The sequence below is a fragment of the Columba livia genome, chromosome 3 (genome assembly GCF_036013475.1).
Source record: "Columba livia isolate bColLiv1 breed racing homer chromosome 3, bColLiv1.pat.W.v2, whole genome shotgun sequence".
In the NCBI taxonomy this organism is placed as follows: domain Eukaryota; kingdom Metazoa; phylum Chordata; class Aves; order Columbiformes; family Columbidae; genus Columba; species Columba livia.
Window position 1 is genome coordinate 102,392,016 of NC_088604.1, and position 24,611 is coordinate 102,416,626.

Below are 24,611 nucleotides of genomic sequence, written 5' to 3' on the forward strand. Positions count from 1 at the left end.
GCTAAAAAGAAGTATTTAAAAAAAAGACACATTACACGGTTAATTTGACAAAATTCATCATTCTCTTCATGTGCTTCTCCATGATTTGGGATAGACAGTGTGTGTGGAGGACACCTGAAAGGGGAGATGTGCTCCCCATCCTGCCAAAGTGCATGGATTCCTGCTTCATCATGGTCTTTGCGGCTCAGCTGTGCATGTGGTACCTCAGAGAAGCCCAGAAGGTGCTGAAAGCCGCGCCTGGGAAGGGACAGGAGCTGGCTGAAGCCCAGAAGAACTAGTCCAAGGAGCCTTAGGGGGGCTTACATACGAATCAGATCATATTGAGTCAAAGAACATTCACTAGAAGTGACAACTTCAAACCTGAACAAAATGAGACTTGAAAGCGTTGCGTTTTAATCCTTGCCTGTGACTTGTAGAAAGACGTAGGTATATTCACCCCTGTAAACAAATACTACTGGGTGCACTCATGTGTTAATGAAGAAAGAGGTGTTCTGGCCTCCACTTACATATGGAACCCCGAGGAAAGCCCAAAGCAGTTTATTTTTTTGAGGAAGATCAGCCTGGTACATACTGCAGGAAGGTCTCAGACACAGGAGCTCTGCTTGAGCAGAGCTCAATGAACTGACTCCATAAAGCTCTTTATTTGCACTATTTTCAGGAAAATTTTGGAATGGATCTTTTAACTCACAAGAAAATTATCCTTGTTATCTCTGCATTACATTCTGACCCATGATGACATAAAGCTGGTTTCTATGCTACGTGAGTATTAATACCTGAACATGTGGCTTTCTGTTTGAGTTGGACCTTTAGCACGTACAAATCAGATGAGACTCTGACCCACATAAGCTGGCACCTTACAACAGGGTATTTCCTCTTCCCATCAGTCTCAAACATGGTAACTCATATTTTCATTTACATGAAGATCTTTCACATCAATTACGTCTGAATTTTATGCTATAATTAAGATCCCTTTGCATAGAAAAAGTGGTTCAAAATGCATTAGTTAATTACATTAGATAAGCACACAAGAGACTGCCTTGCAGTTTTTGTTCCTTCACTAAGAATTTTGTGAAGTTAGCTGCAATTCACAAAATTGCTCATCCACATAAGCATTTCTCCCTCAAATTCTCTGACTTTTACCTTTTGCATATCTTACTGGTTTCTGTGAGGGCTCTCAAGCAGCCACAAATGTGTTTCTGTTCCTACTATGTACATTTGCTAAATCCTTTACAACAGGTTTTCCTCAAAAGCGAAGAACTTTCCATAACCTCGTTTATACCTATCAAGTTCTGCAGACATACTCTCCTGAGATGCTGACCTCACTCATTTAATGATTCCTATCCAGCTACTGCATTTTTACAGCAACTATACAAAGGAGTTCTGACTGACTGTAAGAATGAGAGAAAAGTTTGTCTAAGCGTATTCAGAGAACTTAAATGTAAGAGGAGAGCATCGACAAGGCAATTAAAAAAAGATTCATCTTAACTGTCTAGCATTGCATCTTCATTGTCTCTTCTCCTGTTATTACATAAAGAAACACTTTGTTTAATGTTAAATTTATTATTAAGCTGTGAAACTGAATAAGAATTTTAGATGGGTACATAAACTACACGGTAATTGCACAGCGGTGGTCATTAGTATGGGAAGACAGAAAGGAATGCTTAGTTGGGAACAGTGGTCTTCTAGAATTCATCAAAGTGCCAAGATTTCTCAATGTTCACCTGAAAAGACAGAAATTTTCCTGCTATTTCACTTTACCATGTCTTTGTCCAAATGGGAATATCATATAGAATTCCGCTTTGCTGTTTTACAGTATCTTTAGCACAATGGAAATAAATGATGAAGAATCCTTGTGCTCCCCAAAACCTGATTATTTGCAAAGCTGACTGGAGTTCTCTGTACAAGAAGATGGAAGGCTTAGAAGCTGTGATCACACGAAAAACAAATCATAAATTCATGTTCAGAATACACGGCTAATAGAGCTCACCCAAAAGGCTGGAGGGATAGATCTGATAATGCTACATACTGTGCTCTCCCTCTGTGCTGCCTGTTAAGCTCCTCTGTGATGGAAGGAAAGATCTTGGCAGTCTTTGGTTTCATGCCTGTCATTACCATGACACTACCATACGTTCCCTTCATCATTGTATATGTCTTCTTTTACCTCTCAGCAGCAGCAACATCAGTTACTCAACAGGAAACGTCTCGAAATAAGCCCTTGATTTAAGGAGTCTGCCAAAATGAAAACGCTTTTAGAAATAGACAACTGATCTCATAAACAGAAATAAACCTAAAATTAACTGAAACCAAAATCACATGTTTCAACCCCTACGCCCCCACCCAGGTCTCTGGGTGTTGGGAATCTTAAGCTGTACTCTCCGTCCTGAAACTAAATTAGACTGGCAGTCTGAAAACTAACCTCAGCCTCAAACTTTGGTGGAGCGGCTTGAAATGGTACATTCTATACTTAGACATAAATGCATAACTTCAGATTCATCTGTACTCATAAGTTGTTTCCTAGAAACAAAATCTTATCATTTCGGTTCAATTAGATTGTGTATTTTAATTAATTCTCTAATCTTTCTCTGGAAGCAAATCATCAAATAGAAGAGGCATCTGCACCATTCTAATTGACTTAAATAGAAATAATGAATGCACAGCCTTTGGGTTGATTAGACACCTGGATTATTTCTCACAGAGGAAAATAATACACCTATCCACAAGCAACTTTTGGGAAGAGAGAGAGTGGTAATTTTGTCAACAAAGCATTAGGAAAAAAGTGGATTAGGATTACACAGGTTTACTAGGCAAAACCTCTACTCCATCCACTGTTAGGGCTTCACTTTGAAGACTGAAATGAAACAGCAACAGTTTGTTTCTTTCAGAGATTTCTGTAACAGAGAAGAAGGTAGGATCCAGTCCATGTATGGAACTATAGACTATCTAGGAATCCTTCTGAAGAAAATACACGAGGAGTTGCATTTGCCACCTTTATTTCTTCTGACTCAGATAATCCCACTGAACTCTATTCCTTTTTTTGTTTGGTTTCTTTTTTTTTCAGAGAGAATGGGTTCATATTTTATTAAAAGGATAATACTATTGTTACACTTAGAGGGCAAGAAGCCTTTCCAAAAAAAAGTACCTTGAACTAATTTTTACAGATTTTACCATTTACTTAGCAAAATCAATCTCTTGTACTTGAAATTTCATGTACAAAATGCAAACCTCTTGAATGATTCCCACAAGGATTCATTTAACAGATTTCACTATGTGGAAAGGGTATAAAGCAACCAAAGACCTAAAATGGCTGCTCAGCATTATGTTGTTCTGGGGCTGCTAGCGTGATTTACAACTATGCATTTTCTGCTCGTTTCTTCAGCTTAGTGCTGAATTATAAATGAACAACTGGATCCCGGGGTTCTTCTTTGAGTTTGAAAATAAAATTAATGTCATCGAGGGACAGTTTTTTAACACATTAAGTCAATGAATTCTTTTTAAGGAAATACATTATTTGGAGAAAAAGACCCCAACCACTCTCAGACCTTTCAGTTTTCCTCTTAAATGAGGAGTAAAGGAAGCTAAATGCAAAACCAGACCACAAAGTACATGTATTCTAGCTTGATGCAGTTCAAGTAACTGTGTGGATAGGCAATTCGCAATGCTTTGTGTGAACAAATATTTAAGCAACTAAGAGGTGTCCAGTGTGCTGTGTCTTGATTCAAATGTATTATACATGCACAGTCAATCTGCCTATTGATGTAGGTATTTGACAACACATGCAATCAGCAGCATCACCTTCAGTGTCCCTGACAATATGGATCTTTCTGTCTGCTGAACAGTTGTGGTCCATATCTGTTATTAAATAATGAATGCAAATGCTGCAATCCTGTCCCACAAATGAATCATAAATAATTACTGAGCATTTTTTTAAATTACATGACGCAAGCCTCTGCCTCAGAGGCTTGCAGTCTACCTCAATAATGGGCTAAAAAGTTTGAAAATAATACACAACACCAGAAATTGGGGGGCGGGGGGTGGTGCAGGTCTGGCACTGTTCAATGCTAAAGGCTTGAGAGAAGACATTCACATGAAGAAAGAGGAGACAGAACTGTAAAGTTCGAAGTCAAGCGGACGTTAACACCAAAATGCCATCGAAGTTTTACTTTCATAGAATCATTTTGGTTGGAAGAGACTCTTAAGATCATCGAGTCCAACCATGACGTCCATGCATCATACTGGATACAACCCAAGACCTGCTGGAAGGAGAATCCCCCTCAGTGCATGCAGACAGTCCTCACCACTCAACTCTGTCGTACCTAGACTTGAATTTTTTAAGTTAAACAGATGAGTATCTAGGTAGGTCCTACTAACCTAAGATATGCTTTTGTGCTTTATGGTTGCAGGTCCCCAGATTTTCCCGTGCCTTTTCAAAAACACCAGGACGTGGCCGTGCTCCCCTCTGTGGGCCAGTCCCAGGGACTGGGGCAGACTGGGGGAGGCGTCTATACCAGCCCTTTGCATCCTCCAACCACAACCACCAAAACAGCTCTCAAGCCATCAACCACAGCCCTAGGGAACAGGGAAGGTCCTTCAGCTCTCTTCTTGTAGCATAGGCCTGGCTTAGGCCGATTTAGACTTATTTTCTTGCAAATAAGGCACCAGGATCTGCCAGCAACATTCCTCTCATTTTATCTGATCTCATAGGAATTATTTTTAGTAAGAACTGGTTTGCCCTGAAAGAAAGCTATTCTCTAAAAAAAGCTTTGTACACTTAAGACATATGGGACAGAAGGAAGCCTGCATCTAGCATTACATTTTTTTCCAGTCACCAGAAAAAACCTGAAATTGCCCTTTTTAGAAAGCAGAAAAGATAAATGGGTTGGTTCTGAATTGAAAATAATAGGTATGCCTTTTGCCATTCTTGACAACCTTTTCTGAAGTCCCATTAGCTTCTAGAACATGCGCACAACTCCTACCTCTTTTAATAAGAAAGTTGCACAGGTATAATTCCACCAAAATAACAGTTGAATAGCTGTAGTAGAATGGGAGCTATTTCTGTTGTTTCTCTCACAAAAATTAATTGAAATAAATACTTCAAAGCAGCAGCAACATCAGCCAGTCCCCCTTTCAGACAAGCTTACAAGCACTGCAGACATCGCTTAGGGTCATCAGACTCTGTATTTTGGTACACAGACTTAGTGAATGGCATGCATGATATGCTTACTAAGCTACTTTGGATAAACATGGAAAAAATCTAGTGGTGTAGTTGTCACAGACCAGAATGGTTACATGTGCTATGTGATTTGAAGGGAGATTCCTTTGCTATGTGTCATTTACCTTTTATACATTGCTGTTGCTCAGTATTTCATAACCATGAATTCTTTGGATGCCCGCACTGAGATTGTTATATACATATATGTATTTAAAAAATGAGAACTGTGCATGTGCAATGTGACGTCACATTGTAGACCACAAACAGCGTTATTGCTCCTGACCATGTTTGGGAACAAAGGGAGAGGGATGCCAATGACTTATGTGTCATGTTAGAACAATTTCCTTTTCACACTTGGAAAACAGAGCTCCTCTCTTTTACATATGCTTTATGTACACACGCATAGCCTTGGGACGTCAGGATCTGAGAAAAAAAACATCTCTTATGTTTCATATGTAAATCAGTGACAGCCATGGTCATGTGCTAAATGATAAATAAGCTGGTGAGGTGAAGTCAGCAAAAAACTGTCATAAGGTAATTTTTAACTTCCTTTCTTAAGCCATGATCCTGCAAGTCATAAGGATCTTTGAGTAGGCTGGGCTCCGTCATGCATGAATTAACGGATACAACAGCAAACAGCATCTTCAGTCATAAGCAACTTTGGGAAAAGAACTGTTTGTGTCTGTCTGGTGTCTGCAAAAGGAGAACTTGCTGGTGACTGCCTGTCCTGGCACACCTGTAATGCACATGCTATTCTTCACTTACTGGTAATTCAGTAAATCAGTTGACACCGCTGGGAGAGATTGATGGTATTTAGTGTACAATGGGAATTCAGGGTAATGCAGGATCTGTTCCTTCCTCACGTTCCCCCTGTGGTACTCCAAAACCACCTTCTGATGTCTCTGTGCCTCCATTTCTGCTTGTGTAGTAAAAATTTCCCCCTCCTAGGAAGGCTGAGAAACTGCAAATGTTTTTAAGGTGTAAATGTTTTAAGGTCCTCAGTTGCAATTTTCAAAGCAGACATAGCTATTTTACAAAGTAGGTTGTGACATTATGGGTAATAAATAGAAGACTTCCTATAGCTGAGTGTTTTACACTCTCCATTTATGTCATTATTCTCTACCCGAATTACAGCATTACAATATGACAGCTGAAAGTTACCATGCTGGTATCCACCTCACCTGAATACTTTTGGATAATTCTAGCCAAAGTAACCCAGGCCAGAAAGAAGGATATTGTTTTGCCTCACAAACATTCCCATCCTACCCTGGCCCATCCATACCCTGAAGGAGGAAGGAATCACAAACGATGACATCAAGGAGGCACCCTTTGCTGTTCATACCTCCCATAGCCTCCCAATTTGGCCTAACCTCTGAAAATTGCTTTGCACTTGTTCCGTCAAGAACAGGCAAGCTCTGATTAACCTTGTGTGGAGTGACAGATTGCTGGGTGGGAGAGCAGGGGAGCAGCCCCATGGTGAGGTGCCAGGGGCACCTGGGGCACCAGGGGCTGACCCATGGAATCATAGAATCATTTTGGTTGAAAGACACCCTTAAGATCATTGAGTCCAGCCATAACCTAAATCCAGCACTAAACTGTGTCCCTAAGAGCCTCATCTACACATCTTTTAAACACCTCCAGGGATGGTGACTCCACCACTTCCTAGGTCAGCCTGTTCCAGTGCCTGACAACCCTTTCCATGAAGAAATTTTACCTAATATCCAATCTGAATGAAGTGAAGCTTGGAAGCAGGGGAGCCTAGGATGAGTATTGGGAGAAGGGGCTCCTGACAGCTGGAATACAGCAATGGTGAGGACTAAAAGGTGAAGCTGAAAGGAGACTGAGAAACAGGGCTGGAGACAGGGAGATGTAAAGGTAAAAGGCAGAGAAACTGGGACTGTAAGCAGGAAAAGCTAGAGGGACTGGGAGCTGAACACTTCAGAACTTGCTAAGAGCTGACGCTGTGCCTGGCTGTGCTCCTCCCAGAATCTGGAATAGAACCCAGCATTTCTGATATGTAGTATTTTTCTACTTTTCCTACTGAGATCCACTAAAAAAATAACTTAATGTCTTTTCTCCTTGCAGCCCGCACAGAGGATGATACGCTTCTACATAGTAAGAGTTGTTCACAGACCTCTGCTTCAATTTGTGGATATGGAATTCCAACCCTTCTAATGAAACAAAGGGAACTAAATGCAGTAACATGTGAAAGGACATCAACTTTCCTTCCTTAAAAAGCTAAGAAATTCTTATATATATGTGTGTGTGTATATATATACACATAAACTAGTGTGGAAGGTATTTGCAGTGTCAGTGCATTCGGAAAATAGGAAGAAAAATAATTGATGTTGACCTTGCAACCGTTGCTCATCTGCTGTGACCACTTGCAAATATTTTTATACAGTCTTTATTTCTGCCACCTCATGTAGAGGTTCTTCCAAGTCATCTGCTGCACATGAATTACTTCAACCTTTTATTATTAACTTTGGTAAGTATTTGTGTGGCAGTTGTCCCTAAGTCGGTGGTTGTTGTGTAAGCACAGCGGAGAGCCAGTCTCTTCACGGACAGCTTTGCAATCTAAAGAATCTGGACTGTAATTCAATAGCTGGAACTTTTCGCTGCAGTGCTCAAATTTAATTCAACCAACTCCCAGCTTGTATCACTAGTCTTCCTTCTCTTCCTCCGTTTATTTCTTCTTCACTCCTTAGGCTTTTGTTTATTTTTTGTTTGTTTCACACTTTTTCAGTAAAAATGAGAGCATTCTGTATTTCTCCATTTCTGGTTCCCTCTCCACCCTCTCTGTTTATGCTTCTTTCCCACAATTAGCTCACTTTTTTTTTCCTTCTTCATTTTTATTTCCTTCTTCTGTCACAAGGAATGACGCATGAGCCTGGATCCTGCACTATCTTTGTAATTATTTGAACGTTTATTACGTCTTCAGACCACCTCTATAGTCATGAGAGTTAAAACTTGCTTCTTTAAATTATTTTTTTTGTTACAAACGGATTCTGGGCAACCTTCCAACTATGATATCAGTCTTTTAACAGTTGCCTGAGTTTGCTGACATCCTGAAAGAAGGATCTCAAGAGGTGTATTCTCCTGGCTGAAAGGACCGGCAATGGCACATCACGGCCAGTCATTAGGCTGCACACAGCTGATTATGTTGGGATTGGAATGGTGCAAGGGGAGAAAATGAAGCCCCCCAAGGGGTGAGATCTGGCAGTCACTGAAAGAAAGATGTGCAGGGGGGATGAGGGACAAGCAGAAGAAAATCTGGGGAGGAAAAGGAGGAACTTAAGAGCCCAGAGGCAGAAGGAGCAGTAGCCTAAAGGAGAGATTTTCTTAGTGTGATGGAGCACGGGAAAATGAGCACTGATTAAATTTTAGTTGAAACATAATTTTCATCTATGAACAAACCTCCTGGTGATATCAGTATGAGATCCAGTGATAACTGCAGAGATTATAATGAAACATGATAACCTGCCTTCTTTTCTCCTCATCTCTGCTCTATCGTCTTCCTCGTCCATCCTTGTTTTCCCTGCCCAGGCCTGCCCAGCTCTGACAGAACTCCACAGGAGCTTTGCCATCAACTCCAGGAGGAGCACAGTTGCGGATCCCTGTAAATTTTGCCAGCCCTGGCAATGCTCTCACGGAAGGGCCAGCTCCCCGTCAGTGAGCAGGGAGTGCGTTAACGCACTGCAGAGCAATGAGGCTCGCTGGCTTCTGGCATATTATGGAGCAACATGACAAAAACTGCAGAATCCACAATATTATCCTACTCACAGTTTTCCACCGACCCTAATTATAGTTCTGTTTCTGAAGCTATATAATTTGATTTTCAGCAGCGAACCAAAAAGGCAGGAGCTCAGCAGTTCCCAGAGCGATTGCACACAGTTTGCTGGACAAATGTATTTTGCTCATAGTCGGGGTTCAGGTGAATAATGAATTAAGAAATTAGATGTCTAAACATTGCGTCTCTGGTTAGACTAAGGGTCAAGAGCTAATATCCATTAGTTAAGGCTAGCGTGCCAGCATCTTTGAACTCCAAACGTTTGAAGTTGATTATAGGGTTTTTTTCTAATGGCAGGTGGTAGATCCAGTGGAAGGCACAGTGTCCTCACACTTTTATTGTGAGTGTAATTTTCATATCTTCAGAGATAATAAAAAGCCTGAGTTCCACTGGTGTGGTGTCACTTGGACCTCACACATATGACAATAAAAGCACAAATCTTTTTCTGTTTATCCCCATTTTTTGTCCCATCTAACTTACCTTTTGCCATTTTGAAAGCAATTTTATAACTTAGTGTCCACTGGTTGCTCATCCTCTATCCTTCCTGCTCTGACCACCCGGTTGGATGCAAAGCACCATTAGCCATCACTAGGAGCTGGTCAGACATCCTTGTGCCATTTCACAGAAGATACTAAGCAGCGTTAGCTGGTAACACAATCAAGACCTGTTCAGACAGCACTGTGACTACTGACAAGCAGCTCAAAGTCTTCATTTCCTACTGCCAAGCCCCCAGCTCATCCAGTGACTTTCTCTACTAGTTTTTTGGGTTTGTGGTTTTTTTGTGTGGTGGGTTTTTTTTTCCTTTTAATTAAGCAAATCATCAGAACATCGGCTGTAGCTTAAAGCGAGAGAAAAGTCTTTGTTAGAAAAGATGTGGAATTGTGGCTCTCCAATAAATTATCATTTTACTCACCATGCAAATTCATGTTCGGATCTTAAAGCATTTTGGCCTTCTCTTATTTCTATAGATGTGTGATTTTGTTGATTTTCCTGTTAAGGTCCCTAATTTACCTTTTTTTTCCTTGCCTTATTTACTGTTGCCACACAGTCATCACAGACCGCCGAGCTGACACTTCCCCAGCACTGAGAGATGAGTATCGCTGTGGTAGCACCAAGAGCCACCGTTCTCAGCTGCCCCGTCCTTCTGACGGAGCTTTCCACCCGATGGCTGAGTGCGCAGCAGGATGCCCATGCTCCCGCCTTCCTGGGGACACCGGTGCAAATCCGGTTTAAAATCCAGTTGAGGTGAATGAAAGTAGACAAACAGGCTTACCATGCAGAAACTGAGGTGTGACGTACTCTCTTCTGCTGACGTTGCTGGGACGGCGATCACCTGCAGTGGAGCAGTGGGGTGAGACGCCTGGGGCGGTCACTTCTGTAGCTGCTGCGGCAAAATCCATCAGATCTCATTCTTCAACGCGGAGTAACGCTCCTGGCATTAGTGGGAATTGGGCATCCCCTGACTAGAGTGAAAAGTGGCCAGGGACATGATTTCAGATTATTACTGATTTGGTTTTGCTTTCAAAGGCAGTATGATTAAAATTTGGATTCTAATTATATGTATTATAAGTAGCAGCGCCTAATTCCCATCAGTGCTTTCCCTAAGATCAGAAGCAAAGCTGTCTCTAAAATCTCTTTTTTCGATTCCAAGCCAGTCATATAAGAACAGTGACCAAGATGAATCAGTTCTATGGTGTTTTCATTCTGTGTTTAGTAATAAAATAAAATCCAAAAATACTAAGTGCTGAATCCTGCAGGGTGCTGAAAACTGCGAACTGTTATCTGAGCTTGCACTCTGACCCCAGCTTACATTTGTCTGCTGAAGCACAATAATACACGTGATATTATAGAAGCAAATAAAACAAAATTAAACCAATTATTCAGGCAGATAAAACTAATGAAAGGTTTACTGCTTCTCAGACATAATGTGTTCAGTGGAAGACAATCTCTTGAAGTGTGATAGTTGTTAACATAATACATTTCCATGCTTAGATTTTCAAAACTGCAAAATACAGACATTTATAGGTATGTGTTTCAAATTTAAAATAATCTCTTTGGAAGAAGCAGGCAATTTCTTTTTCTGACACAGTGAAGACGAATAATGTTCATTGTTTATGCATTTGCTCCAGCGGTGGAATTTTACAAGGCTAAACTTCACTTCATCAGATATATACCAGTTTAAATTAGCTCAAAATCCATCCCAACATTAATTTTTAAATCACAGTCTTCAGAGGAACTGATTTATCAGGATGCCTCCATCCAGATGCACTACAAATAACCCAAGAAAGACAAATAAGCCTCTTAGCATAAAACAAATGAGCTGGGGAAAAAGGAAAGAGCGAGCTACGGGAAAGTAAGAAAAAACCTGCCAGTGGGAAGAATGCAGAGTTTCAAATCCTGGATGCTACCCCACTTGGATTTCCTCATATTCCACCTTCCCTCCAGCTGCTTCCATTTTTTTGTTTGTTTGGTTTTTGTTTTGGTTTTTTTTATTATTTTTATTTTTTTAACATTGCCTTCTGGACTACCTTCCCTGCTCTCCTCCATCAGCTCTCTGCTTTTTCATTTGCATTCCTTTTGAAACCAATTCTCTTTGACAAACCTTATAAACCATTTAGAGTGCCTGAATGAGAACAGTTCAGGAGCACCAAAAAGCTTCGTGCATGGTCTGATCAATGGTAGTTGCCTGAGAATGCTCTTTGCTCCCAGAAAATACGAGGAAAAACAGAACAGGACCTTAAAATGAAAGGTAGTCAATAGCAAACCCCTTATCATCCTTCCGTTAGGTATGTCAGTTTGCTGATTTGGGATTTGTGAAGACTTTGTAAAAGAGTGAAGGAAAATGGAAACGCTTGTTTGATACTGGTGCTGGCAAGAAACAATGGCCAAGTGTTAGAGTAAGTACCCTTGAAGGAATTCGGGATTAAAGGCAAAAGTCCTTCCAGGCTGAGACCAGGTCTCCTTAGCTGGGGAAAGAGAAATCCTTCTTCCTGCACAAGCTTTCCTGTAGTGGTGGCTAATTAACCTGGTGTTATGTTAAAGATTTACCATATTTATCAGGTCTGACTCAGCTCTTATTCATTGCTATTTAAAAATGCAGGAGAGATAACTTGTCTTATTTTCATCCTTGTTCATGTAGTTTGGCTTGGGTAGAGGGTTAAATGAATTCAGAGCAGTTAGTTCTCTTAGATCATGTACAAGATACAGTTCTGCCACTGATGGAATACAAGCGAGTCGGTGCCACATATATTACCATTACACTCCTCCGCTCTAGATTTTGCTCCTTTTGTTTCCTATCAGACTCCCAGAGGCCTTCGTTTGTATTCATTCACTCTCTCAAACGTCTTCCCAGATGCTCAAATCCCGCTTCTGCTATTGCAGTTTCTTTTAAATTTGTCTGGATCCCTTCTGCAGAGTCAGGACTTTACTGTTCCTTAGCTCAGCATTCTCCTGGCTGGACTCCAGCTCAGGTAATTATATCCAGGGCTCTCTCAGACTTCTCCCCTCCAGCTGCATTTAGAGAAGTTATTCTTCCCTTTCTTTTCCGAACTGCTTCATCACATTGTGGATGCTGAGAACAGATGGGACATGTATTTTGGAGAGGCTGTGCATTATGTATTGGGGTGAACCAACACCTTCTGCAGGGGGACTGGAAGTACTGTCACAGCTGCCTTTCTTTGTCATTTGAACACTATTTTAAGTGAACAGTTGTCACACAAAGTAGAAGCTGAAGGACAAAAGTTTGGTTCAGATCAATCTGTTGTTACTATTTGAATGTGGAAAGTTCTGCCTCTAATTTACTATTCTGAATCTGGCCTAGATTCGTTCAATAGCTGTTCAGTGGCTTATGTCACTTGAGCCAGTTGTCACAAGATGCTCACAAAAATAGATTTCTCACTTATTGGGAGAAATATCAATACAGAGGCTAAAAAGAGAATGAGCATTGCTAGAGGTAATGCCACCTCATCAATCCTGAGGCAAACTACAAAGCAAGAGCAATAGAAAACTTGATTTTGCAATGCCCATGTTCAACCTGCTTGCTAAGCAGCAGTTCTCCAGTTCTGGTACTTGCCCAGTGCTAGGCCAAAGACAGCAATGAAAAAAACTTTCAAACTGAATCACAAGGAATCTGAAACATTTAAGAGAGAGAAAATGTCTTTTCCTTCTTAATTAAGAAGCATGAACCATAAATATAGGTGAACTACAGAGAGGAAAAAAATATAGTATAAAACCAAGATGGAGAACAGCAATTAATCTACTTAGTAGATGCTGCTCATTTCCTGCAGGGCCTGGGCATAAGAACTGGCAGCATGTACTTACACAAGCTCATCTCGCTGCTCACTGAAGTGCAGTTTTTCCAAGGCAAAGAAATGGATCTTCACACTTTAAGCGAGTGAATTATAATCAATTCCCACTCCCTCACCTTGGAGGAATTTGAGCTGTTGCTATCAGTCAGCAGAAGTTAGCTGTTCCCTAGTCTGGGCAGAAATGCTGCACTCAGGAAAATCTTGGGAAGACAAATTATTCTAGAGGGGGCTCACAAGAAGTTTAAGAAATACTTTTCTAATCTAAACTTAAAGCCTTTATTTTCAGCATAGTCCATCTATCAGAGGAGGATGATCAGCAAGCAGCCTCACCTGCTTGGCCCTGTTTGGAAAGGAGGTTGGACCAAATAACCTCTGGAGGTCCACTTGAGCCTAAATTATTCTGTGGTTATGCTCCAGACTCCATGATGGCAACCTACACAGGGTAAGAATGTGTCCGTGTCCAGTCTGCATGCACAGAGGAATTCTTCACACCAGGGAAATTCCTGCTGAGAAAAAACAATAAAAGAAGCTTCTATCTGATGCAAGAGTAATATATTCAGTATTTTTTGTCTTGCCTTGCCCCTCAAATCTTCCGGGTTTTAAAAGCTGCCAGGTCAAGCTCAGCTTTCATGTTAAAAAAGTAATTTACACCCAGTTAGGCCGTGACCGAACTTGGATCACTTGCTGAATTAGGTTCTCCAGAGCAGCCACAACCATCACAGACTTCTACCTGACGATGTCCACCTGGATGAGCTGGCTCCTGCACTTGTCCCAGAAGGGGCTGTGGGGAGGGAAGTGAAGAGAGAGGAAGGGAAGGACCGGGTGTCTGTGGAAAAGTATACCTGGGAGCTTCAGCTAACCTTACCCCTCTGCACAGCAGTTTTGATGGCAGGACCTGGCTTGTGCAAAAATAGCTGGCACAAGGTCCAGCTCCTTCCTCTTCTGTTCAACAGTCCTCTCATGAAAAAAGAAACTCACCCCACTGTACTCGGTAACATTTTTATCCTCCCTCCCCTGCAGTGCAGTGGTACGTAAGCAGTAATAAATCCGTATTCAAAGTGCTGTTGACTGCTTTAAAACTTTAGCAGGAAAGGAAATAAAGTAAGCACATAAGCACGTAGCCCTTGTGTGGTTAAACATGGCGTCTGCAGCCGGGTATAACTAAAAGCATGGTTGACTGAGGAACTAAATAAAACTGTAATGCACTATTGTATGATTTATATCATGTGGATTTTTTTGTTATCTTTGTAAGTGGAAACCAGGAACGGGTGTGCATGTTTGCACAAGACAAACGACAGAAACAAATTTATTTTAGGATTCTTACTGCAATCAAAGCACTGGGGACAAGGAGAGAGTCAAAGGATACAAACATGTTTGAGAGCTGGAATTTTTATGAAGAAGAAATATTCAGTCTGTAATGATATCCACATAGAATGGATGCGGTTTGCTTACATTACACTAGCAGGCATGAGTCTGATGATGATGATGCTACAACACGAATAGCTAATAAGAAATGTAACTCTTACTCTTTCATGCTCATATACTTTCAAAAGACTTGATATCAGAATTAAGCCAATTCTACAGCTTTGTAAACTTCAGCGTCTGTTTCTTTTTTCTTTTTGAAAACTTTGAACCTCAAACAGGTTTTGAGGTCAACTAGCAGGCAAGTAAAATTTGCTTTATCATGTCCAACTTAGGATTTTTTTATTAATCACTATGGGTAAACGTGTCTAATGTAAGAGTAGCAACAGTCTAAACTTCCACAGTACCCATCACCCAAATATTTCAAGTACTTTACAAATATTGCTAGGTGAATTTGCATTGAACAGTTATATGCATCTTATTAAAGAGAAGCAAAGCCACTGCTATTATGGGTCAAATTTTCAAGAGCATTTCCAATCTTATTTTCTGCAGGGTCTTTACATATGGAGCAAGCTCACTGTGGTATAATCCTTACCTTACTTTAGTCACTTGGAGAAAGAGCCTTGGACTGCTCATACACATTTCTGCAAATGCTGTAACAACCTCCTGTTCTCATAATTCATTAAGACAGCCACGTATTTTCTTTTAAAAAATGTTATCAGAGAAAAAACATGAATGCTTGAACTTCTACTTTACCAGAAAGTCCTTTTTGGATGCATGATTGTGAACGTTTGCAGTGGAGCAAAAATGTTTTGAGTCAAACTTAAAAAAGAATGTGGAAATAACCATTAGTGAGCCAGAGGTGCCTGTGAAGATCATAGAGGATACAGAGAGGGATATTAAGAGGGCTGCAGTTCAGCTGGGAAAGATCAAAGAGAGCCTGATAACAGCCAGGGGACATCAGAGTACCATGGAAGTTGCTGAGGATGTAGGAAAAGCCTGTGTAGTGCTGTGGGACATGAGGGAGATTGAATAAGATACGTTTGTTGAGCAAGGTCCCAGGGTGACACAGAAAACCAGAGGAGACATCATCACGACAGAGCTGTCTGAGAAAGCCTCACAATGCTATGAGATGCAAGCCTCTGGATAATGATAAAAAACAGAGAAAGCTGAGAATTGCTGGGGATGCAAAAGACAGTCAGCTAACACAAGGGAATGTTACTGAATCAGTCGCATCAAGAAGGGCTACAACTGCTGAGTGTGGCTACAAGGATGTTTGAAATTATAAAGTCACAGTGTCCAGATGTTATGCGGAATAACACAGACTACTGGTATCAGGGGCTGACAAAGGTAAATGAAGAAGCAATCAGAAATATGTCAAGGAAAAACATATTATTTCACGAAATAGAAAAAAAAAAAAAAGTCATTGCTAGAGAGCATGAAGGAGAATCAAAAATGTTTTCAGCAAAAGGCTCCCCAGCCTTAGGAACCTTCTTGGAGCAGCTGCTGAGCCTAAAGAGGGATATAGCACATTAGGGAATGAGAGAGCGACTGTAAGATGCCAGAAACAGGGAAGCAGATTGTGAGCTGAATGACAAATGTGTAAACTGCTGGTTGCTATAAAGGGCCACAGTGTCAGGAAATGTTGGAGCCTGCTGTTCTGCTTCTGGAGGCATCCAGGAAGAATGCGAATTGAAAGAACACTGTATAGGTTGAATAGCATCAAGAAACATTGGAGAAGGCCATGAATACCTTTCAGCCTGTTCAGCGGAGGGATCCAGATGAAGGCAGTGAATTACTGGAGTGGTTAGCTATGCAGCCACATAGAAACCAAGGCGAGGCTGTGATCTCCCAAGGGCCCGAGACACCAGGAAAAACCTCAAGAAAGAATGCAGATTGCCAGGGGGACTGAAGAATCCTGCATATAAACTAGGGACAACTGAAAAGCTGTGAGATCTGTCAGGAAGCACGGGGTAAGGTCACAGACTGAAACAACTCAGATGTTTGGTTTCACCATTTGACTAATAGAAGAAGGATGTGACCCAAGATAATCCTGCCTGCTTCACTTTTGGAGTGCAGAACAGAATCCCTTTCAGTACTGTCTAACAGCAACGAATGCTTCCTGCTGAACAACCAATGCCATGTATGGAAAATAGCTATCTATCCTATGTCATTGTATGTGTTTAAACTGGGCCTTGGAAACCATACGAGACTAGGAGAAGAAAATAATCTTTTTGGGACAAGGGAAACTTTTTAAGGGCTAAGTTGTGATGAGCTCTGCGTGCTGGCACAGGGAGCCCCTCAGCCCCTCACAGCACGGTTACACAGCAGGTAGATATCACTGGTCTCTCCACATGAGCTTATAAAACACCAATAGAGGAAAACAGTATGGAAAATATAGTTTATTCATGCAACATCTTAACTCCACAGCACCGGTCCCAAACAGAGTAACAGAGCCAATGTATTTATAATCCACAGTGCTGACCAGCCCTGGAGCAATGCCTCACTGGAGCCTGGGCAGAGCGAGGGCCTCAGCCCTGCATCTGGCAGCCTCGTTCTGCTGTTGAAGAGACACTTACTCTGTTTGAAACCTGCTCCTTGCTGCACGGCTTCCCAGGGGAACAACGATCGACACCAGCACTTCAGCAGTGCATCCCCTCCCTCCCTCCCTCCCTCCAGCACAGCTCGGCCTCAGGAGAGCCATTCTGCAGCCTGTGTTCGGATGGGGAGGAAAGGGGAAGAAGACAAAGAGTTATTTTCCATAAGATGTGCTTCTGAAGGCAGCAAACAGTGAAGTTTCCAACCTCTTTCCTTTGCTTGCCTCAGGTCTCTCAAATTCTATATCAGGCTCTGGTTCAGCTTCCATTAGCGCTTCCTCATCAACACCGTTAACAATGGTTTCCTCACTGAGGGTATCACCAGGATTATACGCACTGCCAGAATCCTCTGGCACAAAATCACTGCCTGAGTCAGAGCAGAGAAATAATTAACCCTCATGATACTTCTCTGAGGAACGAACAGAATACCTTGTAAGATTTATGGGGCATCAAATTGATCCTGCTCCTAAAGAGAAAAGCATCCACACGCTGAAGTTAGCATTGCCACCAAGGAGTGAGGAGGTTTCTGCGTCAGCACAGGAGACCTCTTTACCTCACCCATAAGTGGCCTGCATTAACTTCATTGTGTTAGTTACATGTCTAAACAGCAAACCACTTGTTTACTGCTCTGGTCCTCGATTAGATCATGGTTTCATTACCCAAAAAAAACCTATCAGTGTCAACAGATTCTCAGCTTCTGTGAAACTGGTCAGGCTGGAGTCAAGTAAGGCAAGACTGGCTTAATCGACGTTACCAGCATTTGATTTGCAAACAGCCTTCAAACACTCCTGAACTCCATCTATAAGACTAGATTTATGATTCAACCTACAATTCCAGAAACTGAAATAGAACTGCTGGAAAAGTTTCCCCACATATGGAGAAGAGTGTTTCCCCACAGGAGATAAATAAGCATCAAGATTTACACAAATTTGCATGGTTTTGCTGTTTTCGACTCTAGAGACAAGAGTTTTCGTTCCCTCCAAAAAGTAATCAGTCACTTCAGTGGCAGACATCCGCAAGCAAAGCTAATTAACTTTCTAGGTCCAGAAGGATCCCCTCCCAAAAGCTGATAATATGTCTCGGCAGTGTAGAACGATAGTACAGTCCTAGCTGGCTGGGAAGGATCTCTGGAGAAGTACATATCATACAGATTTCTGTCTGCAAAAAAACAGCAGTCTGCTAAGATCTGGAAGCCTCAAAATCCTTTCACTTCTGCTGGGAATTCAGTTCAAAGCAGCTGCATGTAAATTTTGCATAGCAAACGCTACACTGGCAAATCTTTCTCATGATTCTTGTTTTTAAATCAACAAGACTAAACTACATAGAAGAGGAGATAGCTTTAGGGCAGCCAGATTTACCGTTTTCAAATAAAAGTGAAAACAACCCTATTTTTTTAAAAAGGTATTTGAAATATGTATGAGCAGACACACTGCCCTGCCTCATCTCTTTGTGCTGCATAAGGCGGACACAGATTGGCTGAATCCTTATAAATAGAGATCTGGTACAGAGATTCCTCAGAAAACACACAGATCCTGTTCCCAATTCTTCTCCCTCCCAGCCATGAGTGGGTAAGAGGCAGGGAGAGAAGGAAGGAGGGTGGGCATCAGGCTGGGAATTGATTGAAGGCCCTGCATCTTTCTCCAGGCTTTAAAATTATGAGAGAGGTAAATATTTCCTCCTTTGTCTGCATCCCTTGCATATGTGTTTCTGGTGTCTGTGTGACCTCTAAACTTCAGCCTCGTCTGAAAGAAGGGGTAACTCTTGTCATTTATTCCTGAAGCAGCAAGATCACTTCAACCTTTGGCTTGCTTTGTATGCATAAAATAAAATAATGAAATCAGAAAAGTTGCTAATGAAGAGAGAAAACACCTCAGCAAGAATGCAGTTGTTCGGACACATTTCAAATCTTGTTGGTAGTTATCCCTTCAACATAAAGTCACAGCCCTGCCCCCACTCCTAAACACTACCTACATCTCCTTTCATATTTTTAACATACTTCAAATCTCATTAAAAGCTAAGTGTACAGATTTGAGGTTAAAATTTCTGTGTAGGCTCAAGACGATTGTTAGGGGATAGACTGCCTTACCTTGTCGAACTTCCTTGACGTCAGCCAAAGGGCCAGGTAAATACTTGCAACCTCTGCGATAAGGATCATAACAGCAGAGCCACGTTGGAAGTGAGGAAGCCCAGATCCCAGCACAGATCCCAGCTCTCATGCATCTGTTTCATGGGCCTGTGAGCCCGATAGCTACACCAGCTCTGTATCAGATGTCTTTTATAGAAAACTGCCATACTATATCATAGAATCACAGAATTATTTAGGTTGGAAAAGACCTTTAAGATCATTGAGTCCAGCCATTAACCTAGCACAGTGAAGTCCACCTCTAAACCACGTCCCTAAGCACCTCGTCTACACATTTTTTAAACACCTCCAGGGATGGTGACTCAACCACTTCCCTGGGCAGCCTGTTCCAATGCCTGACAGCCATTTCCGGGAAGAAATTTTTCCTAATATCCAATCTGAACCTCCCTGGCACAACTTGAGGCTCTTTCCTCTCATCCTATCAGTTGTTACTTGGAAAAAGAGGCCAATACCCACGTTAACCTTTCAGATCAATCCATGAAGTAGAGCACCAAAGGAACATGTATGCTTGCAGTTGTTTCAGGAATTGGCCATGCAAATGCCAAGAATCCACTCTGACACTAATTTGCCCATAATTTGGACCTCTGCCTGCAGCAACTCTTGACCAAGGACAAACACTTGAGGAGGAGAGCATGAGGAGCCCGCAGAGGCTGCAGTCAGCTGGGCATTCTTGGCAACAGCTGCTCCGCGCAAAGTTTTTCTACTGTTGTAACTACGGGAAGAAGTATATGGGAAAACAGCTGCGCTGCCGTGGCTTCCCGAGCCGTGGCTGCCAGCTGAGCTGCCCAGCATGTCCGTGCATCTGCGCAGCGCAGGGCAGTGGCCGCCGTCCTCTCCTGCCTGCAGCCAAGAGGATGGGAGAAGCTGCTGATTCAGATCCGCTCCCCCTGCTCAGCCCGTCCTACTTCTTCTTGTGGAAATTACCACCTCTTCAGATCTGCCTGCGGAGCGGCTCGTGTGGGCACCCCTAACCTACTTTGGTCAACCCGAGCCAGACTTAGCTTAAATGGATTAAGTAGGAGGTTTTTGCTAACCCAGTTTGATTGAAGTGGGTTAAGGGGCACTCGCACGAGCATCTCTGCAAAAAGATCATGAGGGGGCATTAATTCCTGGGAAAAGGCAATGACAACTGGCTGGGACTACCAGCCTCCTCTGCTGACACAGCTAAACCAAGAGTCCACTCGAATGAGATGGCGCAGATTTGGGGACGTGCATTAATTTACTTTGCGAACAGCAGAAATTACAGTTTCCCACCAGCTGCACGTTGCTGCTGTCACAGCAGCCCGAGGGGAAGGGGAAGCGCGAGACTCTATCACTTCAGCAAGAAGTCGGTGGGATTCACCGGCTGGCGCAGCGCAGCAGACTAAGAAGTGCTTGTGCCTTCCTTTCCACAGGCTGAACTGAGAAGGAGGCAACTTCCATCTAATCTGGGCTGAGACATGTAGTTGAGAATTAGGAGTCAATTTAGTTAGAGGTACTGAAAGCCCTTCTTTCCCAGATGCAGTTACACAGCTCCAGGAGACTGGGGCAGATATCGCTATTGGCATCTGATCTCACTTGCCTGTTCTGGTGGCTTGTACTCTTCAGTTACGTCAGCCATGGCAGCATGAATAGCACAGGTAAACCAGCCTTAAGTCATGCCTATCAAAGAAAAAGCTTTTCTATTTAAAGATTAATGTAAGAAATCAATGCGCCTCCAGTGTGTGCCAGCAGATGATCTAACCCCATCTTAAGCATGGTCAGAAACTTCACTTAATGGTGACACAAAATCTATGAGCAGTTAATGCTGAGAGCGTCTGTCTGCTTCCAGAGTGCTCCAAATGCCGGTCCATGAGCTGGCTACCAGATGTGTTCTTCTTTTCCCCAAAGGCCATCATGAGGACTGCTGTTTTGTTCTCAAATCTCAGTTGTCAGTGTTGTGACAGAATAGAGGCTGCTCTCTAACATATGTCTCTTGCATGACAGCACATTAATTTGAACACGTTATTATGCTGAAGGGATTAAACTGACCACTTAACAAGAAGGAATGCATCTTTCTAGCTACCAAAAGCAAACAGCTTAACAAGACCACTGTCAGAACAGCATCCAAAAATGAAAGGGCAGTTTCTGTTAAGGCCAGGCTGGCAATACAGCCGTACACAGGGACAGCTCTCTTGCTAGTGCAACAGCTATTGACATACACATATAGAAACTCCCTAGTGTACAGTAAGATTAGAGAAGACCCTATTAAATGACAGGATTTTTTTTCTAATGGTTAAAGTAAACTAGGAAACAATGCTGCCTTGGGGAAGGCTACGGCCAAAACGTCAAGGACGCGTGGATCACGGTGTGCCCGTGGCTCCCGCCTGGCCCCGATCTGGGACGTGTTTCCTTTCACAGGAACAAGGACACCGGGGAAAAGGAGGGGGGACAGTAGTGTGCACCCGGGTCTCATCCTGCCTGGAAGTTGTGACTTGGCTGGGACGGGCACCAGGACAGGGGCCTAAATCTTGCTGTCCACAAATAGTCTTAATTGTCATGAACTGTATTTTGACTATCAAGTCACACCAATATTTAATTACTCTGTAATTATGTGTCTGAATCGCTTGATAAGATGCTTGTGTGCAAAAGAAGTAGAAAATTAGCATTGGTGTAATTAAATATATGTAGCTGAGCCTGGCAAAATCATTAGCCAAGCTGTTTAAAACATAAAACCCATAGAAAGGAGCAGCATGTTCTGTGCTCCTTCACAAGCTGTGAAGGGAAAACCTGTGGCTGGGTTTGGCATGTTATAACCCATCCAGGAGCAGGAGCAGCTTCTGACTGCAGCCCTGGTTCTCGTGGGTACTGAGATCCAGCAGCCAGTGAGATGTCAAAGACATCAGGTCACACTGTACTCAAGATCTACCTGCATCCTTACGCACATAAATGTCCTTTCAAAAAAAAAACCAACACTATGTAATTAAAGTTTGCATCAGTACAAATCCCAGCTGGTTTAGACCATACACACACAAGAATGGAATGTATAATCACCGTGCCCATGCCTTCTCCTTAGCTTCACTGAGGGCTGGGTTGAAGCTATTTTGAAAGCCCTTACTGTATCTCCTTCTTTAAGCATTAAGCATTCCTGGCAGCAATAATTGCCTTGTAACTAACTCCTCATTAGCACCCTTTTAGACCTGTATAACTGTGCTGACTTTATGTTGCTCCTGGTCCAAGAACAGGATTATCATCTCAGCACCAAAGGCTGCTCTTAATTAAACTGTTACAGATACAAGAAAAAATCCACTGAAATAAACGGAATTCTTCTGGATTTGCAACAGCATAACTGAGATCAGAGTTTGTCCTATTATTTCCCGTCAGATCCATAATTTAGCAAGATACCACACAGTGTTCTATACAAAGCTTCTTTTGGCTGGAAAGACCAACTTGTTTTACCCACCAGTAGAATGTCATGGTGACAGATAACTATCCTAATGAATTTAATACTCTTATCTGAATCCCTTATCCAGGGAAGAAAACTACATTTGCAAATAAGAATATGGCACCTGCTTTGTATTGAATAAAAGCATTTATGTGAAAAACAGGAAACCAAATATCTAAAGCAGAGTGATGCTGAGCAGCTGCAACTTCCATGAAGTTTGTAGGAGTTGCAAGAACTCGAGATCGCCATGGATGGTATTTAAAGATATAATGCAGTTTGTCATTTATGCAAAGGAAGACACTAGATAAAAACCTAAAGAAATTACCATGTGGGATCCAGATGCCTGAGCATAACTATACGAAGCAGAACTTGCAGTGGCGATGCGTGTAGAAGCTTGATCAAAGAGAGATCATTAATCATGTACACACAGGTTGGATGAGGGGGAAAGGCCTGAGGAAAAACCGCATGAAAAATCTCCATCCCACAAGTACTTATATTATTGCTTCATAGCTTTTCATGGCCTTAAAAACAAGCTAAAAAAGACATTAGCTAAGGTGCTAAGGTGGTCTAGGGAATATAGCAAGAGTATACAAGGAGACACTGGGAAAAGGGCAAATGAGGTTTTGTAGCATTTTTAAGTTCACTTACAAGTGATAGAACGGCTGTCAAGACCGCTGGAATGATTTCTTGAATGGAAGAAAGCAGGAACTCAAGAAAAGAAAGCAAGATAAGTATGTATGTTTTAGCAGAATTCTTACTAACTACTAAATTATTATTGGCTGCATACCAAACACTCCACACAGTGATAAACAACTGTTCATTTTATTTCACTAAACAAAAAGCTCATTGAAAGCTTTCTACTATTACTGCATTCACTGGAACTCACTTGAAAAATACAGTTTTGGACATATATCAAATACAACTTACAGCTGAATAACTGCAGCGGTCTAAGTTACTTTTCAAAGATGTCAAAAAAATGTTCTGTTCTCCAAGCAAGAGGAGAACAACAGCGCGAAGCAGCACACTAACTATAGGTATCAGACATTCCCTGAGGCTCAGAAATAGCTTCTCTTTTTAATTGCCGAGATTTCAGCAACTGGTCTTGCTTTCAGGGGGTGGTTTCACATACACCCCCCATTTTTGGTGGCAAGCCAGCAAAAACAGTAGGAATTCCCATATCCTATCTCACCACCAAAAAAGGTAAGTTTTCAACAGCTGTGTCAGCACAACAGTAGGTAAGGCCACACAGTATACTGGAAAAATTAACTGATCTCAGTCAAAAAACGTGTTACTAAAAACAGCGCTGCTTTTAATTCAAGCACTGGTTTGATCCGCGGTGCAGGGTTACAAACAGCTGTGGCAGCACAACCACGGGGCCATAGGTGCTGGTGGCGGCAGGGAAGAGGAAATCCTTAAGATCTGCAGCCAGGAACAGGCTACGCGGAATTCTGTATCAGGCTGTATGTAACTGTCACAGTGACACATCGCATTTTCTTCAGAGGTGAGGCAAATTATGAAATCCCTGTCGCTGCTTCTTGCCCTGGCTGCTGCAGTGTGTCACCTCCAAAGTTGTGCACATACAATAGCTTTAAAAGCTGCCTCCTAAACTGGATCACAGAAATCATCTGTGTTAAGGAAAAAGAAATACCAAAATGGGTTTGCTTTCTAATTTTGTTCTGTTGAATTAGCTTAACTGCAGAAATTGTGAATTACAAGGCTAATGACTGGATGTTGCCGATCTCCTAAGACAACTCTTGTGTAAAAAAAAAACACATAAAGGATTACAAACATTTGAATCAA

The 24,611-nt window shown here is 42.0% G+C and overlaps 1 long non-coding RNA gene across 1 annotated transcript; it reads right to left on the reverse strand.

The window, feature by feature from the left end:
* Positions 1-10,278: 10,278 nt before the first annotated feature.
* LOC110362519 (uncharacterized) lies at positions 10,279-20,184 on the reverse strand. Its single transcript, XR_010471642.1, has 4 exons — positions 19,352-20,184; positions 13,637-13,809; positions 11,174-11,267; positions 10,279-10,462 (listed from the first exon to the last, which is right to left on the reverse strand). It is a non-coding gene; the product is annotated as an uncharacterized LOC110362519 (long non-coding RNA).
* Positions 20,185-24,611: the final 4,427 nt, after the last annotated feature.